This window comes from Tupaia chinensis, unplaced genomic scaffold, assembly GCF_000334495.1.
Source record: "Tupaia chinensis unplaced genomic scaffold, TupChi_1.0 Scaffold149383_1, whole genome shotgun sequence".
Taxonomy (NCBI): domain Eukaryota; kingdom Metazoa; phylum Chordata; class Mammalia; order Scandentia; family Tupaiidae; genus Tupaia; species Tupaia belangeri.
The window spans coordinates 1,420,826-1,442,286 of record NW_006209227.1 but is presented as its reverse complement, the minus strand read 5'-3'; the positions used below and the strand labels follow the sequence as shown (position 1 = coordinate 1,442,286).

The 21,461-nt window shown below is 41.4% G+C and overlaps 1 protein-coding gene across 2 annotated transcripts in view; it reads right to left on the bottom strand.

Moving 5' to 3' along the window:
- Nucleotides 1-21,461, bottom strand: part of DIS3L2 (DIS3 like 3'-5' exoribonuclease 2) — a 456,478-nt gene that overhangs the window by 416,483 nt on the left and 18,534 nt on the right. The window lies entirely within an intron of this gene.

Sequence of the window (21,461 nt, the reverse complement as noted above, 5' to 3'; positions counted from 1 at the left end):
ATCAGATAAATAAATGCAAATTAAAACCACAATAAGATATTACCTCACACTTGTTTAATGGCTATTATCAAAAAGACCAAATAGAAAAAGCTTTTGCAAAGACATAGAGAAAAGGGAAACCTTAAACGCTTTTGGTAGAAATGTGAATTAGCACAGCTACTACAAAAAAATTAGTTTTTTTCTCTCTCAAAAAAAAATAAATAATAGAACTACCCAGACCAGCAGCTGACATAATGGTTACGTTGCTGGATTCCCACATAGTTGAAAACGGTTTGAGACCTGAACCAGGCAGCTTAAAACTCACATTGGGTGCATGTGTGTGCTTGCCCAAAATCCCAAGAGGGGAACAGATGAGAAAGGACTGCGGTGTGGCCATCTCCCGGGAGGTGGTTTCTCATTTTCTGTCTTTCTGTCTCTCTCTCTCTCTCTCTGGCGAGCACAAGCAAAAATCTCTCTCTGGGAAATAAAGAGAGAGAGAGAAAGAGAGAGAGAACTACCCTATGATCCAGCAATTCCACTTCTGAGTAAATATATCTCCAAAGGATATTAAATCAGTATGCTGAAGAGATAGCTACACATCCATATTCACTGTAGCACTACCTACCCTCAATAGCTGAGATATGGAATCAACCTAAATGTGCATCAAGGATGAATGGAAAGGAAAATGTGGGGGGTCGGCAGGTGGCACAGTGGGTAAGGTGCTGGACTCCCACATGGCTGACCACAGTTTGAGTCCCAGACCTGGTGGCTTGCTTTCTCACTTTCTCTTTCTCTCTCTTTGTGTCTCTCTCTGGTCAAATTAAAATAATAATAATAATAATAAAGAAAAATAAAAATAATTCTTTAAAAAAAAAAAAAGAAAAGAAAAGAAAAATGTGGTATACTGCCCCCTCCTGCCCACAGGGAACACATTCTAAGATCCCCCCAGTGGATGCCTGACCCATGGATAGTACTAACTCTACATAGACACTGTATTTTTCCCTATACACCTACATATGATAAAGTTTAATGTATAAATTAGAGACAATAAGAGAGTAACAACAATAACAATATATTAGGTTGTTGAGAAAGTCATGACATATTTTTCTACACAAAAATTCATCATGGTTTTCCCAACGAACCAATAGTAGGACAATTATAACAATATACTGCAATAAAAGTCATACAAATGTGGTCTCTAAATACCCTATTGTACTTATTCATACTCCTTCTCTTGACGATATCAGATGACTAAATATGTACATGATGGGCCAGCAGATGGTATGGTGGTTAAGGCAGCTGGATCCCACATGCTCAACTGCATAGTTCAAGTCCCAGACCTGGTGGCTTGAAAAACATACTGGCGGGTCCAGCAGATGGCATAATAGTTACATCGCTGGACTCCCACATAGTCAACCACAGTTTGAATCTGGAACCCAGTGGCTTGAAACTCATGCTGAGTGCATATGCATGAACACCCAAAATCCAGATCCCAGGAGGAGAAGGGATTGTGGCATGGCCATACTTGCTGGTGAGGAAAAAAAAAAAAAAAAAAAAAAAAAAAAAAAAAAAAAAACCATTCACCACTAAAAGGTACCAGGGCTCCATAGAAAAATGAACAATTCTGAGACTGGGATAGGAAAATAGGAGCCTACACCATGGTACAGGGACAGGTGTTTGGCAAACCATGGCCCATGGGTCAAATCTAGTCGGCCACCTGTTTATGTAAATAAATTTCCTGGAACAAAGCCCTAACCATTAATTTATAAACTGTCTGTGGCTGCTTTTGTGGTGTAAGGGCAGAGTTAAATGGTTGCAACAGAGACCGTATGTCCTCCAAAGCCAAAGATATTTACTGGCCACTTACAAAAAATGTTTGCCAAGCCCTGGCCTAGAACACCTTCTTATTCCAACGAGTAAGGAAATACTCAAGAAATGACAAGGACGCGTCAAAAGTTCACACAAGTAGTTTACGAGGCTACTGCTGCCCACATACTTAACAATTTAAGTGTCAACATTTTTAAATGACAACAGATTATAAATTCATCAGGCAAAATCTATGAGTTCATACTAATAAAGAAACAAAAAATTTAAAAAATGAAAAGGGAAGCTCTTCCTTACAGCAGAATTACAATAAATGTTTTTAAAAACTTATGGAATTAGAACATTACCACTGGCAATCACCATCCTAACTAATTCATATTCATCAATGGATGCTAAAAATAGAGTGAAAGTTTGAGGAATAACAGAATATTAAATAGTCTCAAAGTAGCCTCAAAGGTATTTAATAAATACAAAGAAGAAAGTCATCTCTCAAAAGTGGAGAATTTTTTTTTTTTTGAGAGGGTGTTTTTTCACTATAGGGCGCGTGCGCTCGCCAGACAGACAGAGAGAGACATAGAGACAGAAAGCGAGAAATCACCCCCCAGGGGGGATGGTCACGCCGCAATCCCTTCTCCTCCATTCTCCTCCCGGGATCTTGGGCACGCACGCACACGCGCCCGGCGTGAGTTTTAAGCCACCGGGTCCGGGACACGAACCGCGGTCGACTACGTGGGAGTCCAGAGACATAGCCATTACACTAATTTGGCAGACCTGCCTCAACCTAGGGATCAAAGTAAACCCCTGTAATGAGACCAGCAACAGTACACGCCTCCTGATATGTTGTACTAAGAAAAACACATCACCTTGGATCACCAGTTAAATCCCAACTGAGGGACCTCCTTTAAAATAACTGGCCTGTAGTCTTCAAATATGTTACAGTCAGGAAACGCAATCTTCAGATTAAAGGAGACAAAAGATACGTGACAATGATATGCAACTCACAATCCAGGATTTTCCTTTCATTATGAAGAACATGATTGGGAAATCTGAGAAAGATCTATAGATTAGTTGATGATATGGTATCAATATTAATATCCTGATTTGGGGGACCAGCAGTTGGTGTAATGGCTATGTCGCTGGACTACCATGTAGTCGACCGCAATTTGAGTCCCGGACCCAGTGGCTTAAACTCATGCCAGGCGCGTGTGCGTGTGTGCCCAAGATCCCGAGAGGAGAATGGAGGAGAAGGGACTGCGGCCTGGCCATCCCCCTTGTGGGGGTCATTTCTTGCTTTCTGTCTCTCTGTCTCTTTCTAGTGAGCACATTCGCCTTATAGCAAAAAGCTCTCCAAAAAAAAAAAAAATTCTGATTTTGATAACTGCTCAATGGTTACTGAGAATGAGAATACATTGAGTGTCTACAATTTACTCTCAAACAACTAACAAAAAGAAGAAAAAGAGGACAAATGGAGAGGGGTGTTAAAATAAATGCAGTAAAATGTTTACACTGAGGAATTTGGTGAAGAGTATGGGATAATTCTTTGTACAATTCTTGCATCATTTTGTTATATGTTTTTAAAAACAATCCAAGTGGGCTAGCCCATGGCCTGATGGTTATATAAGCTCAATTCCACATGGCCATCTGCACAGTTCAAGTCCAGACCCAAAGCTTGAAAAATACACCATGCACATCTAGGTGCGAGCCCAAAATCTTCAAAGGAAGGAGAAACGGAGAAGGGACTGCAATGTAACCATTCCTCATGAGGATGTTTTCTAACTTTCTCTCTCTTGCTCTGTCTCTCTCTGGCAAGTACACACTCCCTCTGGCAAATAAATAATAATAGTAGCATTTATTACTAATATTAAGTATTTTATATTATTTTATTATTATTATCATTCAGCTATCAGCATGGCACAGCAGTGACACAACACTCGTGATGCTGGGCCCACACGACATGGTCCCAGGATCACATCCGAGGTCTCCTTATACATGCCAGGCACACGTACATACCTATGATCCAGGCTGACTGAGGCTCCCGAAAGATCATGGCCTGTCTATCTCTCTTTCTCTCTGTCTCTCTCTCTCTCTCATGGAAGAAATAAAAAAACTTTCTTTTTAATTCAAGTATTTTAATTTGGGAATCATATTTTTTGTCAATTACATTTTTCTCATACTACATAATATTCCCAACAAAGAGCTCAGGTTTGCATTCCAGTGTCTCCCTAAAAATGCCAGGCACACAGACACTGTTGTGATCCTGCCTGGCTGAGGTTAGCTGTGGATTGTGGTGTGAAGACCCTGTTGGGGATGACCCTCTCTCTCTATATTCCAAAAAAATGACAATGTAACCATTTAAAGACACCTCCTAACATGGAATACAAATGACACACTAATTAAAGTTCAAATAATCAATTAAAGAATATGTGGCCTACAAGATCATTCCATCCTGTTTTATAAGAGCCAAGAAAGATTTATTAGCTGCAAGCTCAAATAAAGTGATCTCAAATGAGAGTTATGTCAGTAAAAACACTGCCTCTCTTAACAGGTCAGAAGTGACTTTACTCATTTATATTTTACAAAATATTTTGAGGATTTAAAAGATTAAATGTCCTGAATGAGACAACAGCCCAGCACTTTTTGCAAACACAGCTGTTGGTTAAAGCTCTTGAGAAAAGAAAAGCTCTGGAATAGCAATGTTGTAGAAAGAGATAATGACTGTAAAATATTAAACAAATATTAAAATATTTTGTTAATCTTTTTAATAGCCAACTTATTTCCAAGCATTTGCTTTATTATTATAAACATATAATTTAGGGCCCTCTTCGGCCCTGGGCAGAGTAACACACATGACCAACAAGGTCCCTACTCTCACAACACTTACAGTCTAGGGGGAGGAGACAGACAATAAGCAAGTCCACAGATAACAAGGCAATGAAATAGTAAGGAGGTAGTGTTCAATGGGATGAGAAAAGAGGACACTACTTCATCGTCAGTGATTATAAGAACTCTCTACTGAGGAAATAATACTGGAGCTAAGTCCACCCTATGATGGTCTCAGAGTAGAGCCTTCTAGGCAGAGGGCACTACAAGAGCAAAGACAACAAAGAACAATATGGAGGTTCCTCAAAGACCTAGCAGTAGAACTACCATACAATCCAACAATTCCACTCCTGGATATCTACTCAAAGGCTAGGAAGACAATCAGAAAGACACTTGCACATCCATGTTTATTGCAGCATTATTCACTATTACCAAGACATGGAATCAACACAAATGTCCACGAGCAGATGAATGATTGAAAAAAATGTGGCACATGTACACTATGAAATACTACTCAGCCATAAATTTTTTTTTTAAATGAGACCCTGAAACCTGATACAAAGTGGACAAATACGGAAGATTTAATGTTGAGTTAAAGCAAGTCAGACTATGAACGAGAGGCACTGTATGCCCCTGCTTAATATATACTGAATATCTGCACTCTATGGCAGAAACTGAAAAACCAGAAGGTATAAAAGCAGGGAGGGGGTGGGGGGAGCGAGCCCGGCGCTCACACCGTGCTGCAGGAGAGGACAGAGGAGACACACAGAGAAAAAAAAAAAAAGTATAAAAGCAGGAGGAGCAAATCTAAATATTAGAGACAACATGAGAAAGGGGTAGACAATGGCGGGGATGGAGAAAGAGAATCAGGGAGAAACAAAGGAAAACATTTAAAGGACACTAAAATGGAAAGTTACCTGTTGATGTTAATGGATATCGTAGTATCATTGACTAGACTAATACACAATGTATTCGCACTGGGAAAATTAAACTAAAATAACAAAAGAGGAATAATCTAAACATGTTCGAAGACTTTTTTTTAAAGCCTCACTAATAGTCTAGAAGATGAAAGCAAAGATGAATCAATTCTGTATTCAGTGTGGTAACAGCATTATAACTATGTATGATGTTCATATTGCACAGTGATATATGCAGATGAGGAGACTTCAAAAAGCTCACAGAAAAACAGAATTAAAGTATGAGTTAATTTTTGACACAGATATGGTTTATTACCTATTGATGATGATGTGTATAGTATTCTCGACTGGTTTGAGAAGTATTTCATTGGGTAAAGTCTTTCTACAAGCAAAATGATAAATAGTGATCGGTTTTTTTGTTTGTTTGTTTTTCAAGGGGTTTTTTTGTTGTTGAGAGATTTATTTAAAATATTTCAGCAGGGGCCAGCCAGGTGATATGGTGGTTGGTGTGGCTGGATCCCACATGGCCAACATCACAGTTTGAGTCTCAGATCCAGCACTTGAAAAACATGTCAGGTGTGTGCATGAGTGCCCAAAATCACAAGAGGAGACTGGCAAAGGGACTATGGCATGGCCACAGTCCCTACCCCACAGGGGGGTAGGGGAAAAGGAGTTGAATTCCCAAATGGCCAACTACGGCGTGGGTACTGGTCCAGGTGGCTTAAAGAACATATCAGGTGCATGTGCATGCATGCCCAAAATCCTAACGGGATAGAGAAATGGAGGAGAAAAGACTGCAACATGTCCACGCTCCACTGGGAAGTGTTCTCCCCTCTACCCCCCATCTCTCTGCCTCTGGTGAGCACACATACACTGGTGATTAAATTCAGCAAAATAACAATTAAAAAGAGATAAATAAGGCAAAAGTAGAAAAAATACTACATTTGCTTGATGGATTAATGTAAGATGTTACCATTCATGTATGTTTGAAATTTTTCATTAAATCTTCTAGAAACTCTACATAACAGAAGTTTCATATTAAAACTGACAATACCAGGGCCAGCAGGTGCTAGATCCCACATGGCCAACTCTGAGATTCAAATCACAGACCCAGCAGCTTGATATCACACAGGGCACATGTATGTGCATGCCCAAAATCCCAAGAGAAGAATGGAGGAGAAGGAATTACAGCATGGCCATGCCCCATGGGAGGTTATTTCTCACTTTCCTTCTCTCTCTGTCTCTCCCCTGCAAGCACACACCCTAGGTAAAAATCTAAATTAAAAAATATAATAAATCTGACATTATCTCATACCTACCTCTTCTTACTTAATTAACTCTCACTTCTTATTTAACCCTCTTCTATCTGTCTTCTGACCACCTCAATTGAGGAGATATGATGAAAGCTTTAAGGACACATGTACACTAGATAGGTCTTACACTCAATAGCTGAATCTAATTTCTGTGACAAAGCTAATCTAAGGCAAGTTGGAACCCAGAGAATATTAAAGTAAGAAAACATAAAATAAACAACCATGTGTTAATAAACAAATCATTGTTCCTGAGAAAAAGTAGAAATTGCCTGGACTAAGGACCATCCTCATGGAGATTCAAAAACACAACAGGCTTCGTCCCCTTCCATTCCACAGAGACTGTTCTGGCAAAGATTGCCTGATTATGAAATCCCACAGTCAATTTTCAGCCTTGATCTTACTTGACCTTGCTGTAGCACTTCACAAAGTTGAGCATTCCCCCCCTTCCTGAACTTCTCTACTTCCTTGGGTGATGTGAAAGCAGCATTAACGATGTCTATGCTCCTTCCTTTTTTAAAAAGAATTATTTCATTTTAATTATCATCATCATCATCATTTTTTTTTGGACCAGAGTGAGGCAGACAGGGAAAGTGAGAAATCATGCCACCAGGTCTAGGACTCAAACTGTGTCAACCATGTGGGAGTCCAACAGTAATTTTTGTCCCAGGTGACCAGTTCTGAAGCGATGAGGAATGAGTCCCTCCTGAGACCCAATAATCTATGATTTACAGAATAGTTTAGAAATCGTAGGACAGATGCTTCTATTTATTTTTTTTTTTTTTTTTTTTTTTTTTCCTTGATCAGAGGATATGTGTGTTCACTAGAGAGAGGGAGAAAAAAAGAACCCCACAATGGGGCATGGCCGCACTACAATCCCATCTCTTCCATTTCTCCATCCTGTTCGGATTAAAGGCACATATGGACATGCATCCTGCGTATTTCTCAACCTGCTGGATCCAGGATCCAAACCATACAGTTGACCATGTGGGATACAGCTCCCTTAAGCACTAGACTATGGAGCCAGCCCAAGCTTCGGTTTCTGGTAACACAATGGTCTACTGTACTGGGTTGTCTAAAAAAATCTTCTGATACTAAATGACTACAACTATTGAACAATATATTACCAACCACTTTAAAAATGCACAGTTAAGCTCTAAAGAAGAAAAGAAAACCCCAAGGAGCTAAAAATAAGTGAGAAATAAAACCCAGAAAAGGAAAAAAGTGAGTACAGACACCCTGGGAGCACTTTCTAGTTGGCTGGAGCTGGGAACAGATCATGGCATAAAGACCCTGTTAGGAGTTTCTCCTTCATGAAAGAAGTCTTTAAAATAAGCAATAAGGGACCAGCAGATGGCATAATGGTTATGTTGCTAGACTCCCATGTAGTTGACCTCGGTTCTAGTCCCAGACCCAGAGGCTTAAAATACGCCTGGCACATGTGCATACATGCCCAAAACCCCAAGAGGAGAAAGGAGGAGAAGGGATTGAGCATGGCCATCCCACCTGGGGGGTGATTTCTTGCTTTCTGTCTCTCTGTCTCTCTCTGCCTCTCCAGTGAGTACACAAGTCCTATAGCAAAAATCTCTCTTAAAAATAAAATTAAAAACAAATAAATAAACAAATAAAAAGTATAATATATCTGACATGGTTCTCGAGGTATGTGAGAGAGATATTTAAAACAGCTAATTATAAATCAAGAAGAATAAAGGGGTCTAAATGGTGACAACGTTTCTCTATTTCACCTGAAGTGGTTAGATGTTGACATTACTACACTAAGACACAGTAATGATGGCAATTCTCCCCAAACTAATCTATAAATTTAGCATAATACTGAACTCCTAAGAGCTTTTCTAAATACATACGGAAATGCAAAGGAACTCGAATAACTAAAATAATAAACAAGAAAAAGAATAAAGCTTGAGGACCCACACTTTTCAGTTTGAGCCATATAGCTATAGAAAACAAGACTGGGTCGAACACCTAGACCAATGGAACACAGAAAACTCAGAACAGCCCCATGCAAATATGCCCAAATGATTGATTTTTCACAGAGGTACAAAAGCAACTGAAGGGAGGAAAGACACCCTTTCAACAAATGCCACTGAAATGGTGGGGTATCAATAGACAAAAAAAAAAAAAAAAAACTTGACTACAAAAGCCCTACGCCTTACACAAAAATTAACTTGAAATGGATCTCAGTGCTAACATAAAACTGCAACACATTCAGAAGAGAATATAAAAGAAAAGCTTCATGACCTAGGATTAAGTGAACAGTTCTTAATCATGACACAAAAAGCATGCCACATAAACAAGACAAAAACAGGTAATACTGCTGTTTTTCATCCCGAGCACCTGGTCACTGGCATAGCAGATGGCAATTTAACATAGTCGTACCGAAAATGTTGAACCTCAGAGCTTTTCCAAGAAGACCAATGAGAGTCGTTAGAATCTGAGTTCTTGGGGCCAGCAGGTGGCATAGTGGTTAAGACATTAGACTCCCACATGGCTGACCACGGTTTGAGTCCCCAACATGGAGGCTTGAAAAAAAATCACACCAGGCATGTGTGTGCATACCCAAAATCCCAGGAGAAAGGAGGAGAAGGAATTGTGGCATGGCCATCCCCCTTGAGGGGAGGAGGGAGATTTCTCACTTTCCCTCATTGTCTCTCTTCCTCTACAGTGAGCACAAGTGCCCTGCAGCCAGTCAGGATCTTGGGCAAACACACCCAGTGCTTCAGGTCAACCCACAGTTGGCCTTGTGGCTTCCAGCATTGCAGATGAATACAGTACTGGTTGTACCACAGAGTATTTCAAGACTCACTGAAATACTCACTCTCATTCATTTACTCAGTTAACGAAAATGTATTGAGCTCCTATAGGATCACTGGAAAAGTCGTGACATATTTTTCTATGCAAAAACACATCATGACTTTTCTGACAACCCAATACTATAGACCAGGTACTATACTTGGCTCTAAGAGATTAATGGGGGAAAAAAGACATTGGTCCTTCCTCTTATGAAGCCTATAGTCTAGGGTGGAAGAAAGACAATAATCAAACAATTATACAAATTGGAGTGGGATGGTACATAACACGCTCAAGAAATGTGGCAATAGCTTAGAGAACAAAGGAGAAAGTAAAACAAGATGAAGTTACAGGGAAAGCAGGGGCACACCATGCCAATGCTTACAACATATAGTAAGAGGTTTGGGTTTTTGTCTTATAAACAATGGGGGGACAGGAAGAAGATATGATCAGATTAACATTCTGATAAGAGCTCTCTAGGGAACCAGCAGTTAGTGTAATGGCTATGTCTCTGGACTCCCACGTAGTTGACCGCGGTTTGCATCCCGGACCCGGTGGCTTAAAACTCACGCGGGGCATGTGTGCGTGCGTGCCCAAGATCCCAAGAGGAGAATGGAGGAGAAGGGATTGCGGGGTGGCCATCCCCCCTGGGGGGTGATTTCTTGCTTTCTATCTCTCTGTCTCTCTCTGTCTGGCGAGCGCACGCGCCCTATAGCAAAAACCTCTCAGAAAAAAAAAAAATGAGCTCTCTAGCTTCAGGTTAGAAGATGTGTTGGCAGGCCAGCACAAAACGTGTTAGTGTGGTGGTTAAGGCTGCTGGATCCCACATGGATGAATGTAAGGTTCAAGTCTTAGACTTGTTGGCTTGGCAAACACACCAGGCATATGTACATGCATGCTCAAAATCCTGAGAGATGAATGGAGGAGAGGGGATTATGGCATAGCCATCCCCCCGAGAGGTGCTTTCTCACTTTTCTTCTCTCTCTGTGTCTACCTGTGACACATGTACATGCCCTATAGCAAAAACTGAAATAAAAGGAAAAAAAATGTGTTAGGTTTATGGGAACGAGAAATTAATAATGCCTCCAGTTTGGAGGCTATCTAAGTAGTCCACGTTTTTAAAATAATAATAAGGGGACCATTAGGTGGCATGGTGGCTAAGGCACTGGACACTCCTACATGGCCAACAAGAGTTGGTGTCCCGGACCTAGTGGTTTGTTTTCTCACTTCCGCTCTTTCTCTCTCTGGTCGAATTTTTAAAAATAAATGAATGAGTAAATAAAATTAAATAAATATTTAAATAATAATAACAATAATAATGAGATCAAGAAATTTAAGGCAAGAAATATTTAGGAGATCAGATCAACAAAGCATGGTATCTGGTTAGACATGAAGGGTGAAGAAAGTGGGTGATCAGGATAACTGATAACTCCATGGTTTTGGCTTGTTTATAGAAGGACAGGAGTGACATCTATTGAGCCGCAGTTATTGGACTGGGGTAGAAGGGTCAAGATCATCAGCCTGGGCTTGAACATTCTGAGTCTGAGGTGACCTCAGCACCAAAAGACAATATCAAACTGGAGGCTAGATATAAAAGTCAAGAGCTCTGAAAAAAAGCGTTTGGAGTCACCAGAGAACAAATCCTAACTCAAGTAGGTGGCGTTGTCAACCTGGAAAGAAAAGTAGTCGGGTGGAGGGAAAGGACCTAGAATTGAGAACTGAAGAGTCTGAAAGTTCAACAGCCAGGGAGAAAGAAATTCAACCTGCCAAGACTGTGGAAGAATGGCCTCCTCAGGGGCTATAAGAGGACACTGGGAAGATGTGATGTCCAGGTTTCAAGGTGGTCATAGAAGAGTCAGATGTGGCTACAAGAATGGACTAAAGAATAAAGGGTTCATTGGGCTTAGCAGACAGGGAGCCCCGACAGCCAGGGATGGTACAGCAACAGGGAGAACACTAAGGAGGTGAGCTGAGGCATCACAGGGCCGGAGCACACAGGGCAAGCGAGTTCGGTCGTCTCTTGTGTGAAGTTTGGCTCTGAAGAGTGAGAGGTGGTCTGCATTTATCCTTTCTTATGAAAGGTGAAACTAACACATTGAAGCACTGATAAGGAAGAGCTGAGAAGGCGGAGCAGCTTCTGCATGGGGGGAGGCCCGGGATGGTACCTTCTGGCTGGTGCTCCCTCCACATGCCCAGTGCCCCTCAAGGTCCAAGCACATGCCTGTCAGTCTCACCCTCCACTCAAAGCTCACTCTGAGGTGGTTACTAATTACACAACAGCTCGAGTTCCATATCCTCTGCCTTCTCTGAGTTTTACCTCATCTCTCTGGTTCTTGGGATCCCTTCCTTGCCAGCCCAGAGCGTGTCATGGTCTCCATACCTACTTGGCCACAAAGTCCTATAGAGCAGGACCCACAGAACAGACACTGGGAGATGAACACCCTCGGTCTTGTCCAGCCCCAGTCTTGCTCCTTCAATACCGCCTTTTCTAACCAATCCAGAGAACAGTAATATCGCCCCTTGTAAAGGAAGTCCTGACCAAGGGTGTTATTCAGCACATGTAGTATTTAAAATCCTAGAATGCAATTTCCAAGAGTACACCATCCTGCCCCCCCTTTTCCCCTAGAAGGCTGGCACACAGTAGGCACTCGGGTAATGTATCCAAAGAAATGCCCTGTTACTCCTCAACAACTGTCAAGTACTGAGGAGCAAGGACTGTGTCTTAGACCTATTTATACACAGCGCCCAACAGAGTAGACATCTGCTCAAATGCTCTTGATGAAAGGATGAAGGCGCTGGACAGGGGCACGGCGGTACAACACAATGTAGTACAAGGCTGACCCACTTGGGAAAGTTCCAGGTGTTTGTCTGGAGACCTCCCTGAGTACACTGGACACTCACATGTCCACAATCTAGGACCGGCTGAAGCTGAGAGAGGACTGCAGCGTCAAGACCTTGTTGGGGTACTGTCTCTTTCACGCATGGAAAAAAAAAAAAAAGAGAGAGAGAGAGAGAGAAGTTATTATGGCCTAATGTCATGTAGGGAATTCCATAGTTCGGTAACATACCCTGACATTGATGAAAAAGAATGAAAGCCTCTGTAATCTCAACTTTAATTTTAAAAGACAGTGATAATAGTCCTCAAGAAATTAGACATTTCCCCATACTCAGGAATTTTAAAAACCCTAGGGACCAGCAGTCGGCATAATGGCTATGTCACTGGACTCCCATGTAGTCGACTGTAGTTCAAGTCCAGGACTCGGTGGCTTACACTCACACCAGGTGCATGTGTGTGCATGCCCAAGATCCAGAGAAGAGAATGGAGAAGGGATTGCAGCGTGGCCATCTCGCTTTCTGTCTCTCTCTCTCTCTCTCTCTCTGTCTTTCTGGCAAGCACACGCACCCTATAGCAAAAATCTCTCCGAAAATAAAAAGATAAATAAAAATAAATAAAAAGAATTTTTAAAACCCTCAAAAACAACTGAACTGTCTTTCCCTCGCTTCTGAAATTACTTAAAAATATCACACAACATTCTAAAATCTTGGTGTCTCCTACAAGATCTATTACAATGCTAGCATTTCCACTTCTTGGTAAAATCCAAGAAGATATCAGCAATGGCAGCACAATACAGGAAGGACATTGCTAAGAGGGATCTGTAGTATCACTACCTGCCTAAAAAAGACAGAATCATCTGGATACCACTGAAGTACCAGGATTCTGGTCAACAACAAATGTTAAGATTCACAAGGAGGCAGCACACAAGCCTTCAGTTGAGAAAGATCACCCAGGGTCTTCTGGGTCAATAGGCCCAAAAATGTTATGAGGTGGAAACTGTTTCATCTTTCAACAAAGAGCTTCATTTCTCATGTGTACTTTGCACAGGATTATATTATAAATTAAATCTCACTTCTCTCCCATGTTTTATTACAATTAAAGTCATCTACAGAATTATTAAACTGGAACAAATAAGATTACTTCTTATGCTTTAGATTTTCATACCAATTGGCATTTTCAATCCTCTAAAATTCATTTTAACCTCTCTTTTTTAGAAAAATGTGCAACTTTGAAGACAAATTCTAGACAAAGTAGCAAAAAGCTTGAATTGAACACAAGTACTTTAGAAACCAGAAGAATTTTCTCTTCATCCAATCAGTTCAGGAAGGAATAGTTAGAGACATCTGTTAAATTGAAAAGAATAGGGATCAAATAAAGACCTCAACTTTCCACAGAAAAGCGGAATCTAAAAAAGAATAGGTAGGTACCCATTGGTATCAAAATTCATGCTCAGCTCAAAAAACAACAAAAGAAAATGTCATGTGAAAAAAAGAGTTCAGCTTCATAGCATGTACGAGGTCACACTGAAGTATTTCCACCATGCTCAGTAAACTCAGACAATGAATAACAGGGTATAAAATGAAATTAACTCCTGAAGTAATCCAGGGGCATTATTTCAACACCACTGAGAAAGCCACCCTAGATGGCTGTAAAAACCATGACATCTATTTCATTCATTCCTCCTCCTGATCAAAAAATATCTGAGGGACCAGCAGATGGCATAATGGTTACATGGCTGAACTCCCAGACTCGGCAACTTAAAACATACCAGGTGCATGTGCATGTGTGCCCAAAATCCTGAGAGGAAAATGGAGGAGAAGGGATTGCAGTGTCGCCATCCTCCTGGGGGCGATTTCTCACTCTGGTCTCTCTGTCTCTCTGGCAAGTGAATGCACCCTACAGCAAAAATCTCTAAAAAAATCTGTCTGAGATCTTTTCTTTTTTTTTTTTTTTCATTACCTGTTGAGGAGACTTTCTTATCTTTTTACTTTGGAAATTTTAGAACATACAAAGAAAAAAAAATGTCCTATGAACTCTTATATGTTCATCAAGTTCAACAATTATCAGTTAATAGCCAATGTCATTTCATCTACCTCTACACACACACACACACACACAATTATACCGAAGTATATGGGAAGATGTTTTTAAATTTCCTTTTTATATATTTGCTAGAGGGCATATATGCTCACCAGAGAGAGACACAGTAAAAGAGGAGGGAAAGACACTATCCCCCAGGGGGATGGTCATACCTCAACGCCTTCTCTCTGTTTCTCATTTCAGGATTGCGGGCATGCACGCACAAGCAACCTGTGTTTTTTTCAAGCCGCTGATCTGGGACTCAAACCATGCAGCTGGTCATGTGGGATCCTCAACCACTATGTCACAAGATGGCCCTAATATCCTTTTAAAACTGTCAACTGGGCCAGTTCTGCAGCACTGTGGTAATGCGCTGCTGAAGAAAAGCTGAATCCCACATGGTAGCCACAGTTTAAATACCTAACCCAGGTCAGTCTGAAACACGCCGGGCATGCGCACCAGTGCCCAAGATCTGACGGGCGGGAGGACGGGAGGAAGGGGAGCATGCGATTAACCAGACCCTGTTAAAGGTGCCCCTCTCCCTGTCATGTACACACATGTACTCTTTCGTGAACAGAATTTTTTTAAAAACCATCTATGACAAGTCATAATGGCAAAATATTTTACTTAGCAAACAATTCAGCAACAACTACTCTTACCATTAGGGCCTCTACTTACATAAGGCATGAATTTTATTGAGCAAAGTTACCACCGGTATGGTCCAAGTTGCATGCTGTGATGCAGAAGCAGTTACTTAATAATAGAGCTGAAAAGAACTCATCAGCCAGCAAACGCATAATTTCAGTGGTAATCAAAGCCATTATCGCTCCATACACACTAATCGCAGAAGTAATAAGACAAAGGAAAGAGGCCTGCAAAGCTCACCCACATGGCCTATTTTACCATGGCAATTTGGAAAAATATTTGACTTTCAGAATCTATAATCAACTGAACAAAATGACTAAAACATACAAGAGCTGAAAGTAGTTTTCCCTAGGTTCATATCATTTCAAATAGAATGTCAGTGTTCATGAAAACTTTTTTTAATTTTACACAAGAGATTAATATCACCCTGGCTTCTGTACTAGTTCTTGGTTTAAAAAAAAAAAAAAAGTCAGTTTTATCATTCCTTTATTCCTGGGATATTGTTGCTGTACCAATTCATACTATTCTCAGCTACAGCTGCAAATATCTGGAACATAGTACCTAAAGACCTTTTGCCCCAAGCAAGGTAAGGCCTTGCTAAGAACCAAGTTCCTGTATGTAACACAGGTCTAAGCCACGCCAGGGAGAATGCTCCCAGAGGAAAACATGCAAAGTCAAGAGCATTTGTACTGTCCCCACAATGTCACAGAGAATTCTAGTATTATTCAAGGAACTTGGAGAAATGCAGGACACAAAAGTCAAAACAGCAAACTGAGACATTAAATCCAGACCACAGGTAGACAAATGGGGAAACATTAATGACCCCTAGGCCAACCTGCTGATTTGGGGCCTGGTCTATCAGCTGAGATCCCTTCACTGGAGGACATGCGAGGCCTGCAAAGATAGCACTGGGTCTAGCCCTCATTTCTGTGGAGAAATTATGCTTCACATACACACCACTCAGTAGGAGTGAGTTTGAGATACGGTGACTCTACAATTTACGGCTTTTCAAAATTCTACATTCCCCAGATAAAACCCACTACTGGAACCAGCAGATGGCATAATGGTTATGTCACTGAATTCCAACATAGGCAACCAAAGTTGGAATCCTGGGCCTGGTGGCTTAAAACTCATACCGGGCGTATACGTGTGCATTTCCAAGATCCTGAGGGGAGGAGGAAGGAAAAGGGATTGCAGTGTGCTCATCAGCCCTGGGGTGGGGGGTGATTTCTTGCTTTCTGTCTCTCTGGCAAGTACACACGCCATATAGCAAAACTCTCGAAAAATTAAAAAACAAACAAACAAACAAACAAAAAACTGCTGTCACTAGAAGGCCTATCATCATGAATTAAGTTAACAACTGCAGGTAGGCAGCAAAGAAATAGAACAATCCAAGAAAAAGAACTATAAACAATCAAAAATGCTGAAATACAGCTATGACAGCTCTATGGCATTTCTTCTCCCGACTGCTTCAAAAAGAAAAGTCAAAACCACCACACCAGGGCCCAACAGCACCCTCAGCACTAGAGACCCATGGGAGACCTGAAACACGCCAGGTGCACATGCACACCCACCATCCTGGCTGGCCAGAGGGCTGGGCAGTCGAGTAAGACCTGGCGGGACCCTAACGACGGTGACTTTTCTCCTCTGTCTCTCTCTCAAGAAACAAAGAAAATAAACTTTACAAAGAAAGAAAATGGCAGCACCAGAAGCCCTGGTTCTCAGGGAGACAAAACAAACTCAAGGTCTACCGTACCCCTGGGAACTAGGCTGGATCTACCTCCACTTTCACTAAAATGCTTGAGTTTCCCAGCGTTTATACAAGCCTTCTGAGCAGAGCATCAGGGTGCTGGGCCCTTGCTTCATGGTGAACTCCAGAATCTCAGGATTATTTTAAACCTTCAGGTTGCAAGTATTCGACTTATTGTTTATGGGGAAGCTACATCACTGAGAGTCTCCTGCTTCCAGAAGCACATTAAATATAAAAACTACACTCGTACAGAGCTGCGGTGCACATTTCATTAACCCATATGTGAGGAAATCCAGTTACGACTCCCACAACAACCGTAATCTTGGCAAACCCATACACATGTATTTTGTATTATTTCAGATGGTCGTGACCTTAACAGAAACTTAAAAAGAACGAAGCACATTTTAATCTCCACATCTAATTACATAGAAAAACCCTCAGACAGATGAGAGATTAGAAGACTGCCTTTCACCAGGGATAGAACTTTCTTTGAGACAATTAACAAGACTGGACTAAAGCATGTCCTGAACAAACAAAACTTACCTGGCCTGCAGGACATGGGCCAGACAATTTCACAGGGTTTCCTCTAAACTCTCATTTCTGTTGTGCAAAGCAACCAGCTGCTTGAGGCTTAGAACTTTGTTTCAAATATTTAATATGTTCCAAAGTACCATAATACTAATCAGACACAGAATAGGCTCAGTTTTATCTCCAACTTGAAGCAACAGATAAAATATCTGAAGTCATTGCAAAACAGATTGTCTACTTTAAAACAAATCAAATAATACTTGTTTATGTCAGTTAAGATGGAAATTAATTCTCTGGTTCTTAGTTCAAGGTTAACATACCAGTTTCTGGAAGGCCAAGTGTGACTGCAATAGTAAAGATTAATGGAAGATCACAGAGCTCAGTGGTTAAGAGGATCCTGGAGTTAAAACCTTAGGTTTGGGGGCCAGCAGGTGGTGTGGTGGTTAAAGGCACTGGATTCCCATAGAGGCAACTGTGGTTCGAGTCCTGGACCTGACAGCTTGCTTTCTCACTTTCCCTTTCTCTGTCTCTTTCTGGTCAAATTGAAAAATAATAACAAAATGGAATTAAGTAAATAAATAATTCTTTTAAAAAAAAATAAATCTGGTTTGAGTCCAGATTCTACCATTGATGGGCTGTGACTATGGGCAACTTATGTAACTTCTCTGTGCCTCAGTTTCATCATCTAAGAGGTCATCATTACAAAACCTACCTTGGGGGCCAGCAGGTGTTTTTTTTTGTTTGGTTGGGTTTTTTTGAGAGGTTTTTGCTATAGGGCGCGTATGCTCGCCAGACAGACAGAGAGACATAGAGACAGAAAGTGAGAAATCACCCCCCAGGGGGGATGGTCACAACGCAATCTGTTCTCCTCCATTCTCCTCTCGGGATCTTGGGAACGCACGCACATGCACCCGGCGTGAATTTTAAGCCACTGGGTCCGGGACGCAAACCGCAGTCGACTACATGGGAGTCCAGCGACATAGCCATTACGCTAACTGCTGGTTCCCCAGGTGGTGTGGTGGATAAGGGCGCTGGATTCCCACATGGCCAACCATGGTTCAAGTCCTGGACCTGGTGGCTTGCTTTCTCACTTTCCCTTTCTCTGTCTCTTTCTGGTCAAATTGAAAAATAATAACAAATGGAAATAAATAAATCTTTAAAAAAAAAAAACCTACCTTGCAGAGCTATGATGAATACTAAATGAGTCAATGTATGTTGAGCATTCAGAACAGTGCCTGGCAGATAGCATTGCACTGGCATTGACTATTATTAATGGAACTTCAACTATGCTACCTTGGTAGTAATCTTCATGCATCTATTAAACCAGCACCCATACAAACACTAAAAAAGATTTTAATAATCTGAAACAACTCAGCAATGAAAAGCAATAAATTTCGAGAGGACTTCAAAATTCTGTGAAGGTGCTGGCAGGTGGCATGGTGGTTAAGCATGCTGGACTCTCACATGGCCGACCACAGTTCAAGTCCCAGACCTGGTGGCTTGCTATATAACTTTCCTGCTCTCTCTCTCTCTTGCTCTGGCCCGCTCTGGTCAAATGTAAATAAATAAAGTTAAATAAAATAATTTATCTTTAAAAAACAGTCTGTGGAAAGATGGAATTAAAGTACCAGTTTATTTTGATGCAAAAATTTTGAAATCCATGCACAGTTTTTTTCATAATACATATTTTCCATTAATATTTCAAATGCTATCACAGCAATCCAAAATTCAAAAAGTTCCTGGAAAATCTGTGACAATAATGTATGAACAGTGATAAGGTACTGACGGTGCCCTTAATCATCGACGAATAGGAAACAGTTGCCTTCTGTTATAGAGTTAGTCAATACTGTTCCAAAGGAGCTGGCCATTGCTATATAATAAAAAAATTGACAATCAATTACAAATTAAATCACTATTTACCTAGGAAATCCAATACAATCAACTGAAAAAGTATTAAGTATGAGTTCGATAATGTCCAAATACCATATATAAAAGTAAATTATTTCATATTTCAATAATTGACTAGAAAACAACTCTTCCACTTATAGTAAGCCTTCACATAAGTCATGTACAATTATTTTTTATTTTTTAATTTTCCCCAGAATATAAAGACTATCTCTAATAAGCCTCTCCAAAACAATGTATTCTCCAATTCTCCCTCATTGAGCGCATACTGTTCTTTAATTTATTGTTTCTAGGCCTCTAGTTCATCCTTTGTTTTAGAAGCCAAAGATCCAGGAAAGTAGATTCAAAAATGTTCTCCAATCTCCCAAGGCCTTATATACTTTGAACCAGTCGGAAACCAGCAGTTAGCATAATGGCTATGTTGCTGGACTCCCACGTAGTGGACCGCAGTTCGCGTCCCAGACCCAGTGGCTTAAACTCACGCCGGGCGCATGTGCATGCATGCCCAAGATCCCGAGAGGAGAATGGAGGAGAAGGGATTGCGGCGAGCACTCCCCTCTGGGGGGCTGATTTCTAGCTTTCTGTGTCTCTGTCTCTGTCTGCCCAGCACATGCGCCCTATAGCGAAAAAACCTCTCCAAAAAAAAAACACAACTTTGAACCACTCTAGCCAGTTGTTAGGGAGGATCTAAGGCTTCCTCCAGTTCAGAATCTCTAACTTGCCCGGAGCTAGTATCCTTTTGTCAGCTTTGCGAGAGTCAGTGTGTGTTCTGTGGGCCTCAGGACCATCTACCTTTCAGACAAAACTTCTATTTAGACTTCTTATGACTTCCACATTCTCGGTTGGTGGAAGTCGCCCTAGAGCAGCACACATTCAAGCCATCCATTTCTAGACAGGGCCTGCCACCTTAGCCCTAGTTTTGGACTAGGGCTGCTTCTAAGCCATCAGCCCAGCCCACTGCTGCGGTGGACAGGCAGTGCGTAGGCACCTCCTCTGGAGGGCCAGGACAGCTTCCGCTCCTTACAGAAGTACCTCTGCCATGTCCAGGTCTTCCACGTAGGAGAAACAGGCCCAGTAAAGATAGAAAATGAATTATCTTCATAATAAAAAGCACGGAATCTCTTATATAAGAGATTGAAAAAATGACAAATAACTTCAGAAAAGGAAGAATTCCTTTTACCAATATTTTCTACTTTAAAACAAACAAACCATTTGGCTTTCTTGTAATATTTCATTAGAGCAACAGCACTGAATGAAATTCTCAAGCAAAGTACAATGCTGTTGGTCTACAGAACAAGGGCAGCAGATCACCGTCTTTGTTTTTTTTCTTTTAGGTTTTTGCCATAGGGTGTATGTGCTTGCTGGAGAGAGACAGAGACAGTGAGAGAGGAAAGTGAGAAATCGCTCCCCTGGGGAGATGGCCACACCGCGATCCCTTCTCCATTCTCCTCCTGGAACACATGCACACATGCCCAGCATGAGTTTCAAGCCACCAAATCCAGGAATCAAACCACAGACGACCATGTAGGAGTCTAGCACCTTAACTACTACACCACCTGCTGGCCCCAAAATCACCGTATTTAAGAGCCTACAGTCCAGGTACACAGCAGTTAGTGTAATGGCTATGTCGCTGGACTCCCATGTAGTCAACCACGATTCGAGTCCCAGACCCGGTGGCTTGAACCTCCTGCCCAGGGGGTGTGCGTGCATGCCCAAGATCCTGAGAGGAGAATGGAGGAGAAGGGATTGCGGCGTGGCCATCCTCCTTGGGGGGTGATTTCTCGTTTTCTATCTCTCTGTCTCTCTCTGTCTATCTGGCAAGCGCACGTGCCCTATAGCAAAAAAAAATATCAAAAACAAACAAAAAAAATGCCTACAGTCTGGGACCAGCAGTTGGTGTAATGGCTATGTCACTGGACTCCCATGTAGTTGCCTGTGGTTCGAGTCTTGGACCTGGTGCCTTAAACTTATGCCAGGCGCATGTGTGTGAGTGTCCAAGATCCTGAGAGGAGAATGGAATGGAGGAGAAAGGATTGCAGTGTGGTCATCCCCCCTGGTGG